The sequence below is a fragment of the Apteryx rowi genome, unplaced genomic scaffold (assembly GCF_003343035.1).
Source record: "Apteryx rowi isolate R43461 unplaced genomic scaffold, aptRow1 scaffold_174, whole genome shotgun sequence".
NCBI classification, from domain to species: Eukaryota; Metazoa; Chordata; class Aves; order Apterygiformes; family Apterygidae; genus Apteryx; species Apteryx rowi.
In genome coordinates this window covers 918664-929373 of record NW_020448019.1, presented here as the reverse complement: position 1 = coordinate 929373, position 10710 = coordinate 918664, and positions in this window count along the sequence as shown.

Here is a 10710-nt window from a genome sequence, read left to right as displayed (position 1 = left end):
GCTGCTCCCGTGGGGCGGCGTCGCCGTGCTCCTCTGCCCTTCCCGCCGTCTGCCGTCGGCCCCGGTGGAGGCGGCGGGAGGGCGCGGGCGCTGCTCGGAACCGTTACATCCCCCCTGCCCGGGAGCTTTCTCTTTCTTTTCTCTTTTTCTCTCTGCGCACCGTGCAGCGAAGGGTAGCTGGGATGCCGGCACGCTCGCAGACGTGTTATAGGATGGGAAATGCAGATACATGTCAGTCCTGCTGCTGTAAGACAAATACAATGAAAAAATGAATCCAGTCATTTCGTGTGCGTGGAATCACTTTCTGCTCCGTTGATTGGTTTTGGATTTCTAGCCGTATAATGTGTGCACCAATACATTATTAGTGTTTCAGGCCAATTCCCGAAGAATACTGCACCTGAAAAGTCTTGCTAACTTAGTGAAATTGCTCGCGTTTCTAAAGAATGTCTGTAAGTGACTCACCGGGAGGTCAAGGCAGTGACGCTGCTGCGGACGGAGCTCCTGCACGCTCGTTGAGAAGCGCAGCCCCATTGCAGCGATGGGGTGCGAGGTTCATTCCAGAACCATCCGGCCCAACACTGAAATGGGCCCATATCTGCAAAATTCACAGCGGGCTCATTTCCTATTCACTGTGTTATAAGAAGGTACAAAGCACTTCTTCTTACCTTGGACTTCAGAAGTGACTCAAGTTTAGTGAATATACAGTTTGATGCAGTTAGAAGTATGCATTCAACATACTTTTCCACTATGCAAAACTAAGTTACTTGGATGTTACATGAACCAAATTAAACTCAGGTTTTAAAAGTAGAAAATAGTTGTAAATTGAAAGACTTTTGCTCTTGTTTGCTTGTGCTTTCATAAAAAAATTGATAGAAGTTTTCTGAAAGTGAAATGTCTCAGATTTCTGTGACCAAAGAGATGGAGACATGCTCAGTGCTGATGTGATGACTCAAAACTATTTGTTCTTTGGAATCCATAACACAGTTTTTTGTTCGTCTTCAGATATTTGGGAAGTAGCTGTCTGTTCTTTTTAGTCTTTCTGGGAGCCAGTAAGCACAGACATTACCAGCATAAGTTAAGTTTTACAACGTAAGACGTTTTAGTGGCATTGGCTTCCATTTCAAAATTTTTGTCTCCAGTGGGAATATGTCTTAATTTACTAGTCAGAGAATTTGCTGCAGGCAAAGGCACAGCTATATTTTCCTTTACCAGAAAAAGATGCGTGGCAGTGAATGAAGAAATGAGAACTTGTGCTTGGTCCAAAGGCCTGTTTAATACAGGTCCATTTATTTATAATCCATTTATTTATAATGTTTCCCAAGACAGCTCAAGCTACAGATGCAAGTATTGGGATCATACAGGAACAGATAAGATGTTTAGTTTTGAACAGCTGTGAAAATGAGCATACAATGAACAATATAGTATGATTATTCCATGTGTACGTGGGAGAGAGTCTAATTATTTAATACCCACAAACACTTTAATGATTACTGCCTCATCTCTGCTTTAATGCCACTAAAACTTTGATCAGAATGCTTACTGCATCTGATGCTGCGGAATTTTGTTAAAGGTGCACATATACGTATCAACTTTCTAAGCTAAAAGAAAGCGCACAGTGGTCTAGCAATCTAGAGAGGTTGATTTATGTTATTATTTCTGAGGATTTTCATTAATCCTTGTGTTTATGCTACAGACAGTGTATGTAACATGGTTGGTCTCGAATATCTTTAGTTATATAACGTAAACATCAAGCTGTGTAATGAGTCAAACAGGGGACACAAAGCAGTGTGACTGCAGCCTTTGTTGTACATCAGACTGCGAACATAAGTTATGATATGAAGAGCTGAACTCAGTGGAAAGACTACCATTGGTTTTAGTGAGCTTTGGATGCGGCCCAGACTCAAGAGTCAGTGGCTTGACTTTATTGGAATGCCACCAGCATCATGTTGAGTCATGTGTATTTAGATATGTCTACTCTTAAAATCTAAAATAGCTTTCAAAAGCAATGCCAATGCCACAAGCATAGATGCCATTTGGATTTCATCAGAGCACTTGTTACTTGCCGCTGGTTTTAGTGGAAATGCAGTCCTGTCCCCCCATCGTTTCCTCAGATGCGTTTCTTGAAAAATGTCACTTCTTGTTTAAGGTCAGTCTGTTGTGTGGTTTAAGCACAGAGCTAAAAATTTTTTTCTCTAGCTGAGATGTTTATCTCCGTATCTTTGGTTGACAGCTTATATGTGCATTGGAGGGAGTGCTGCAGGTTAGGGCTTGAAGCCAGCTCTTTGGTGAGCAGCAGACACTGAGATTTGCAGCTGACGGTTGTAACAAGGATCTTTTTAACTAATATTTCTCCCTCACTGTTGCTGACTCTTGCAGGTCCCCCCATAAATCTCATGAGACCTCATCAGGTCTTAGCTCACAGAGCCAAGCGACCATGCAAGACTCTAAACATTCTTCCAGTGAACTAACCAACCAAAACCAGGCAAAACTGCCAAAATATATTTTCAACCACAAAGCTTGAAACAAGGATCTTTAAGTGTTCACTAAAAACTGAAGAGAGCCCCAGATATTATTATTTCCAATATACCCACTTATTTAAGCCATCTCATAGTTTAGCTGACTCACGAGTGTTGAATTTAGGGGGACTGCACTACTCTAAACTCTTAAAACTGTAGGAAGTAGTGAGGATCTTATTTCACAACTTCTTTAATTGCTCCTTAAAAGCGTGTGGGGGAAAATGGAGGTTAGTGCACATACTTTTATTTTGCTTGCAGCTTTGACACCATCCCCAGAGCTAACGTCAGCAAGATGGTATGTCAAGGAGTTACACAGCCTCTCCTGCTTTTCCAGCTATTCTTTGAAAATACCTGATCTTCGTCTGCTGTTCAGCCCTTTCTTCTTTCTGCCAAACATGCGTCTCTTAAATTTAATCGTTATTTACTAATAAAAGGAGGCTGCCATCATTTCTAGAAGTCTGTTATGTAGTATTGCAAAAATTTGCCAGAAAAGGTTACAGTAGTTTGCAGCAGAGTGCGACCTTTCCTTTCCCCCAGTTTACACTTTACAAGAACATTTTTGTATTTCACAGGGTTAGGTGGGAAGGAGACCTGTCAGCACACAGGGGGTTAATGCTGCTGTAGTTTGGCTGATACTTTGCCAATCTTTGCTTTTTTGAGTGCTTTTTTCTAGCTTAGGAGAGCTGTAGTTGCAGCCCCTACCATGCGATCTGGGGACATTTGTCTTGCGCTGGACCCTGGTATCTAGCACAGCGGCGCCTTTTCCCAGGCCTTTGGCTGACTCGCACAGGACTGCAGCCAGATAGCAGGGGTCTAACGCTCTTCCTCGCTATGTCAGGATAAATTTTGTCCCAGTGGTTCAAGAGACCATTTGTATATTCCTAATCACTGGTAACAACGGGGAGAAGCAAGGTTTAGAAAAGACACATTCTCTCATCCTGTTTTCTTTTTCACGATTTTTGAATTCTCCTGAATTTACCCTATATGCATTTTTTTGAATGGTACGTTTCTTTACGGTGTTAGGGGGAAGTGAAAGGGTGAGGGAAAGAAAGCAGGGGAGGTAGGTTGTGTGGTTTACATAACATCTGAGAGATGGTCTAAGAGCTTCTCTGTAAGTTTTAACTATGCTCCCATAGTATAATTATCCAGGAACATGCCACAAACTGGGAGTGTGTGTGAGAGGTGCTTGCTTGATTTGGTTGCTTTTTTAAGCTGTATATTATATTTGAGTCTGCTAGGAGATGATTCAACACCTCATAGGGAGCTTGTAGATTTATATAACTGACTCTCTAAATCTCAGTTAAAAAAGGGAGATGGGAATGTGATGTTACAGAGAACGGGACATGGAAAACCTCCTGTGCATTAGAAAAGTCAAGTCAGCTGGAGATCCCATTTCAGCAATGCCTTGTGTACAATGCTAATGAAAGTTCTTTCCAAAATCCTCCAGTTTTTCTTTACAGATGTATTAAGAAAGACCTTACCTATGCTTAAAAGCATAAAGCTTTTAGAGTTTTAAAGACTTGGGTCTTTCGGAAGTGACATAGCACGCAGCAATTCCATGTCAGAGAGTGAATTTCAAAACCACAATGCAACATATTTGCTTGCTCTTTAAGACTTTAGGAGCAATAAGGATACCATGAGCCGAGGAACATTAAACTGTTTATACACACATTGTTCACTGCCAGCATGTGCTTCTTTAAGCATTTATTTTTTTAATGCACATTTTATTTTTTGGGATCTATATTTTATGTATTATTGCTTTGTTGCTACTGTGATGACTGAAGAGTGGATTTAATGAGTGTTAAACTCCTAAAGCTGTGGGCTCTGCAATAATTAATATGATGTCTTATTATACAGGAAAATACATTAAAATGTTAAGGTTCTTACAATAAATCAGCTTAAAGCAAGAAATCTGAATCAAGGAAAGGCTATCGTTTATCTCAGAAGTTCTTGCTTTAGTTGATTTGTCAAGCCCCTAGACGATGTAAATGGTTTTATATTATCTTTTTAATTAGAAGCAGTGTAAAACCACGTTAGAGGGAAAGAGAAAGAAAGAGAGAGAGCAAACCAGCCATTATTATTGTGATGAGTCTGACAAAACTGTATTGTAAGCTATACCACCACAATTTCTGTGGATGTGAATGGGTGAAAAAAAGGAATACAGGAAAATTATATGCTTTTGTTCTGGTGATTACATTTCTCACTCTCTACTGTCCTCCAAACTATGGCCATTGTCACTACTGTTCATTCTGCAATTGCAAGAGAGAGAAACGCAGCCACAGGGTGTGAGCTGGATTTTGTTCTGCTATATGCTACACGGCATCAGTACAGTCATTGTGCTCTCACTTCTCCAAAGGGAAAATAGTTTGGATTTTGAAGGTTTTTTTATTTTGATGGGAGGGGTGTTACATATGTACATCTCTCTTCAGAGATGACATATTTGCTATTTTTATAACTGATTCCAGTCAGAATAAAAATTTCATCGTATCATCAGTAATACTGTTTTTATGGATGACCAGTGGTTATTCTGCAGCATTTAATGGTATTTCGTTTGCATGTCTTTTTACTGAAGTTCCATTATATTAAGCAATTACATAACAATTTATGGCGAAAAAACTTTGCACAATCTAGGAAAAAATATTCAGAAGTCTCATTAATATTTGTACTTGGTTATAGTTGCCTTAGTGAAATATTAAATTTCATCCACAGTGAGAAAATATTGCAGTATAGATATTTTGCGATCTAGAAAGCAATGCAAGTCCACCTTGTAATTTAGCTCAGCAACATCTTGTTGCTTTTAAATACTATACTAGTCTGTAGCTCACATTATATATAAACAGTCCTTAATAAACTGATGGTTTGCTTAGTATTTTTTGATGAAAAGGAGCTGTCTGTGAGGGCAGAACAAGCATACGTCGTCTTTGGACTTCACACTAGCTTGTCTCCAGGTGATAGAGTCCTTTGAGGACACAATTGATGCTATGCCAGACAATATCAATTATATTAGTCTCTATGGTCTGAGTTTGTTTTCTTACATAGGTGCCAGAAAAGCTGTAGGTATCACCTAATTCCCATGGTAAGGCAGAAGGATACTAAGGCAATGGACTTAAGTTTGTCAGTGACTCTGCAGCGTTTGCAGATATGTCTGATCCGGGGATGATGGGTAGACCTGTCAGCTCAGCACATTGCTTAAGTAGATGCCCAGATCTGTGGTTATACCCTTTGGAGTGGGAAGGACCAAGCAGAGATCCAATTTAAGCATATGATTAAGTGACTTGGTGACTCAGAACCGTAGTTTATTCAACAGTTTTAGGTAAAATTCTTCTGCAATTAGCATGTTTCCTGCCTCTGGATATTTATTTGATATTTTCCCATCCCATTATGATGGGAACAACGCCAGCATATTTAAGAGACAATTGGGAACAAGCTGCAGATATTTAAAGATTCCCAGAACTTGAATCTGAGTAATGCGCCGGGCTGCTGTGCAAGGTCCTCTGCTGTGGTGTGGGACTGTTCTGGTGAAACTGGCTCAGTATGAGGTATATTTTATTATGTGATGATTTTAAAACTCTGGACAGAAAGAGCTAAATTGTGAGGTAGTCATTGATTTCTAATTTAACTCAATGTTTTGATGCCAATGATCCTGTAAAAGTTCCCACAGCTGAAGGCTGGTTAGTAAATGTAAAGTTATCTTAGATATTTATAGAGTGCCTATTCTTATAGTTTCTTTCTGGCTGTCCTTATTGAGCGAGGGAGGATGGGGAAAGATGCATGGTCTAAAGGCAGTTCCGGGCACCAGGAACTCTGACTTCAGTTTTAGTTTATGGTTTCTGGAATAGTCACTGAATTACTCTGCCTCGGTTCTCCCAGCTGTGTCTGCAGAGTGGAGTAATACTATATTCTGTGCAGAAGGGGTACAGGGTCTGATGCTTGTAATTAATCTTGTGGATATTGAGTACTGGTGGGTAATTTATTATTACTCAAGATATACTACTTGATTTTGCAGTTTATGAAATGAATCAGGTTCAATGCTTTTGCGTCTTTATTCAGAGGGAGGCTAACAAAGAAAGCAAGATATTACTGTTGCCTACAAATTTGAGTTAAATGTCGATAATATGCAGTCTTCACTTTTATTTTTCTGCTCATTTCCCTTTGGAGCAATAAAGCCTGCAGGCAGGACATTCTGGGACCTCACCGCCCTTCTCTGGAGGTTAACGGTCACTTTATCTTTAGCCTTGTGTTTGCAAGCACTGGAGTCAGGCAGCCTTTTCCCCAAACTGTACTTTTGTGATTTTCCCTATTATTATTACTTCAGCTGACAGCCAGTGAGATGGTATCTGAGATGACCTTCGCTTTTGAATTTTTATTTCAGTGGCAGTTGAAATTCAGGATGTTGATGGTTTTAGGAATATTATTCCAGATGTGTGAGTCCCTGATTCTCCTCTTGCTTATACCTGTACAAATAAATCAGGAGTAATTTTGTCAAAGAGGTGGGTCTGCATTAGTGGAAAACTAATATACATGGGAAGTCATTAAACTTGATTGCTATTCGCAGCACAGGCATTAGTGCCAGTGCAGGTCAGATCTGTCTCCAAGGGAGCTTGGCCGGAGTGTTGCAAGGACATTGACTGAATCTATCCCTAGAGGTGGATTTGGGAAGAATGAGGTGTAGGAACGCAATTCATTATTCAAGTCGTCTCAGGATATTTGTTTAGACTCAGTAACTGTTGCCTCTGATGTTCTACATCTAGACTAGGCAATGGTCCATGTGTCTGTAGCTACATACTGTGTTCTCACATTTCTTTCCAGATGGTCTTGCATATTGGTGTCTGCTTGGACACTGAGAAGGAAAAGTTGTGTTGTTGGAACTTAATATTTTTTAACATGGTATTTTCTTAAGTCAGAATGCGTAGAAATAGAGCTCCTTTGTTCAACTTCTGCACTATCCGCCCTTAGACAAAAGAACCACAGTTTCCCAGTATATAAAATGTTGACCATGCTAGTATTTTTACAGGAAATACCAAGCTCTTCCACTGTGTCAAAAGTATTCCACTTTTCATTTAGATTCATTAAAAACTTAGATTTTAGATTTATGATCTTGTGTGAAAAAAAGCATATATGTGGGAGGGAGTACATCATGGCTACATTGTCTGCATATACAGAGATGCTGGTATTTTCTCTGTAAATAAATTACATATCTATATGCAAATCAATCCCTGTAAATTTGTGAAATGTAGAATAAACACTTCTTTTTCTCTCTCTCTCTCTGTATTACTTGTTTGGCAATTTATGTTTTCTGACTCTGGGGTCTGAGGTTACATCTGTGATCCTGTTGCAAATCTAGGGGAAATTACCTTTGGAATGACACATGGCCTGACCTTCATCTCCACATAATCCAGGAGGAGTTCGTGTTTGACTGTGAGGACACAAAGGAGGCACAGACTAGAGGACAGATTTAGAATACCAGGATCTTTTCTGCTGTATTTTAGAATCCAGTAATGCAGTGGGTATGACATGCTGAAGTTTATCTTCACTCCTTCCTCAGAGGTGGAAATAGTGTGTTTGTGGTAAACTGCAAGAAATGATTCATACTCAGAATTACCAAACACTGGAATCAAAGAGATTATATGTATTGCTGCTTTCTTTAAAATATTCTTTTTATCGAAGGAGTTTGCAGAAACTCCTCTAACAGTGAATAACAAAACAAACAAAAAACCTAACTCCAAACCCCAGACATTGCACACGAAGTGTAAAAATAGACATAATTAGATTAACATACAGCAATTAGACCCCAGAGCAAGTATCATGGCAAACTCCTCAGGTTCATATACATGAATAAGAAGCTGGTACAGTGCATAGTTAGAGGGGCCCCTGACTATGCTCTCTACTTTCAGAGATAGGATTTGACCCTCATTTTCCTCCTAATATTAATCACAGATGGATGTATAAACTCTGAAAGGCAGAAATCCTCTTATCTTGACTTCTTTGTTTTCCGCAGAATACTGTGCTTGATTCCAACCCAGTTTGTTTAAAGCTCTGATACTGCAGCTTTTGACAGTGATGCATGTTTAGTTGTTTCTTTAGTAATGAAAGCTTTTCTCTAAAAATTCCCAAGCCAGGCCCACTTGCCAGCCAAGGAATCTCACTTGACAAAGCTGAATCTGTTTCTGCTTCAGGAAGGTGCTTCCTTATAGTCATATTTATGTTAGCACACAGTTATACAATCCGCACTCCGAATGCAAAGAGAACATGGTATGAGTTATGGAGAGAGTGACTTGCAGTGTTGCAGTTAGATGTTTGTACAGGATTTATTACAGGTTATAATGGAAGGAGTGCTCTACACGCACCTCAGCTGGAATGTCACATTTTTGTAAATACTTAAGCAAGATCAAGTGCAGTGTAAAATCTGGTCTGAAAGTTCTCAGTTAACATTGACTTCTTTGCCTGCTGGCAAAGACACGAGGACTGGAAGCTAGAGTTGGATTCAGCTGCTGGATTTACCTCAAATGAGATACCTCATTTGATGCCCAGACAGTGACAAGGTTACTTTTTCAGAGATACACAAATGAATAGAAAATGTCGGTTGTTTAAGGGTAGGGCAGCTCTGCTCTAAAAGGAGCAGAGGATCTGTGCAGCTGCATAGCTTCAGCTGCATTAAGGGATGCAGGAGGGCATGTGGTGCTCAGGCAGGCCATAGCTGGGAAAAGTGGAGAGGAGGAGAATTAGTTACCTCAGTTTATCCAGCCCCATCCCCTGCTCCACAACCTGATGCTTTCATGTCACCCCAGAACGAGAAGCATCGGCAGCCCACCCTGTTGGGGAGCAGACGAGCTGCTGGTGTGCAGGCTGCGGCACCCACACCAACTTGCTCGCCGGGTTGCACAGATGCACGCCAGGGTGTTTCTCCACTGCTAGGTCTGTGAGGTGTGGGGTGGTGCCTGCTCTGACGCCGTGAATGTTTCCTAGGAGGCCCCTGCCTGACGTGTCCTTGTGCAACGTAGGCAAACTTTGAGTGCAAAATGTTACTAGGGGTCCAAATGCAACTCGCATGTAAGAAATGCACAGAATCTGCATTGCATAAAATCCATGATTAGATAGTTGTACGTGACAGCTCACCCTATGGCCATGGTGATGGTGGGAGGCTGCAAAGCTCCTCGAATGAATTCACTCCTGTTAGATACTGTGTTTCTCACAACAGCAAAACTTAGTAGAAGAATGCAATCAAAACAGGACTTTGTTAATGTTTGGGAGAGAGGGAATTAACCTGGATTTTTACAGAGGCTAACGGCTAAAAATGAGAGACCAAAGTCTGCCCTTTGAATAGGAAGTCAGTTCAGAGATGGCAAAATATACTGGAAACCCAAAATGCTAGGGTCTATCAGTTTGCTGTAGGTTTCCCACTCCTGCCCCCATATTTGCTTGATGAAAAATTCACATGACACTTTTGTCCCTTTTTGAAAATAAATAGATAAATAATGAAACAGCCACATTTAAATGTGGCTGGTGAATCTTGAGATTTCCCAATGGCATGACATCTTCTGGTCCGTCCCTGCTGCTTTGCACTGTGTGTGTCTTGATTCCACACACAGCCAGCTTCGAATGGACATTTTGAGGAGTCTGAAGTGTTTGCTAGCTGAGAGCAGAGGAGGTGAAGATTCGGTTAGTCCTTAGAGATCTAGTTGCAAGAGGCTGCAAGAAAAGCAGTAGATCTGTTGGACACGAAACATATTTTGAATTGCTGGTGATGTGTGTAGCTCCTAACACCTCTGCTGTCAGGCTGCTGGCATGTACCCTGTGTACGTGTGTATGTGTAGGAAGTGACTGTGGAAACATGCCAGTGTTTCTAGCTCATTTTGAGTTTCCCCCAYTGGATTACTAGTTGTCGTTGGTTACTTTGAAAAAGTCTTTTTTGCAATGATGCAGGTAAAAGCGCCTGTAAAACAAATAACTTTTTCTCAGATTTTAGGATGTATATTTTAGTGCAAGCATTTCTCAAAGATTGGGTTGCTGAACCTTGCTCAGACTTGCCTCCCTCATTCCCTTTGGAGGAATTAAGAAATTTGCTGGGAAGTTTAACAGGCGCTGGAAGCTGTGCCRCTACCCCTGCATCAGTGCCGGTTGCACTGAGGAAGGGCAGCTTGCCACCTGGGCTGCTTGTTCTGCCTGCAGACTCAGAAGACGAAGCGAGGCAGGT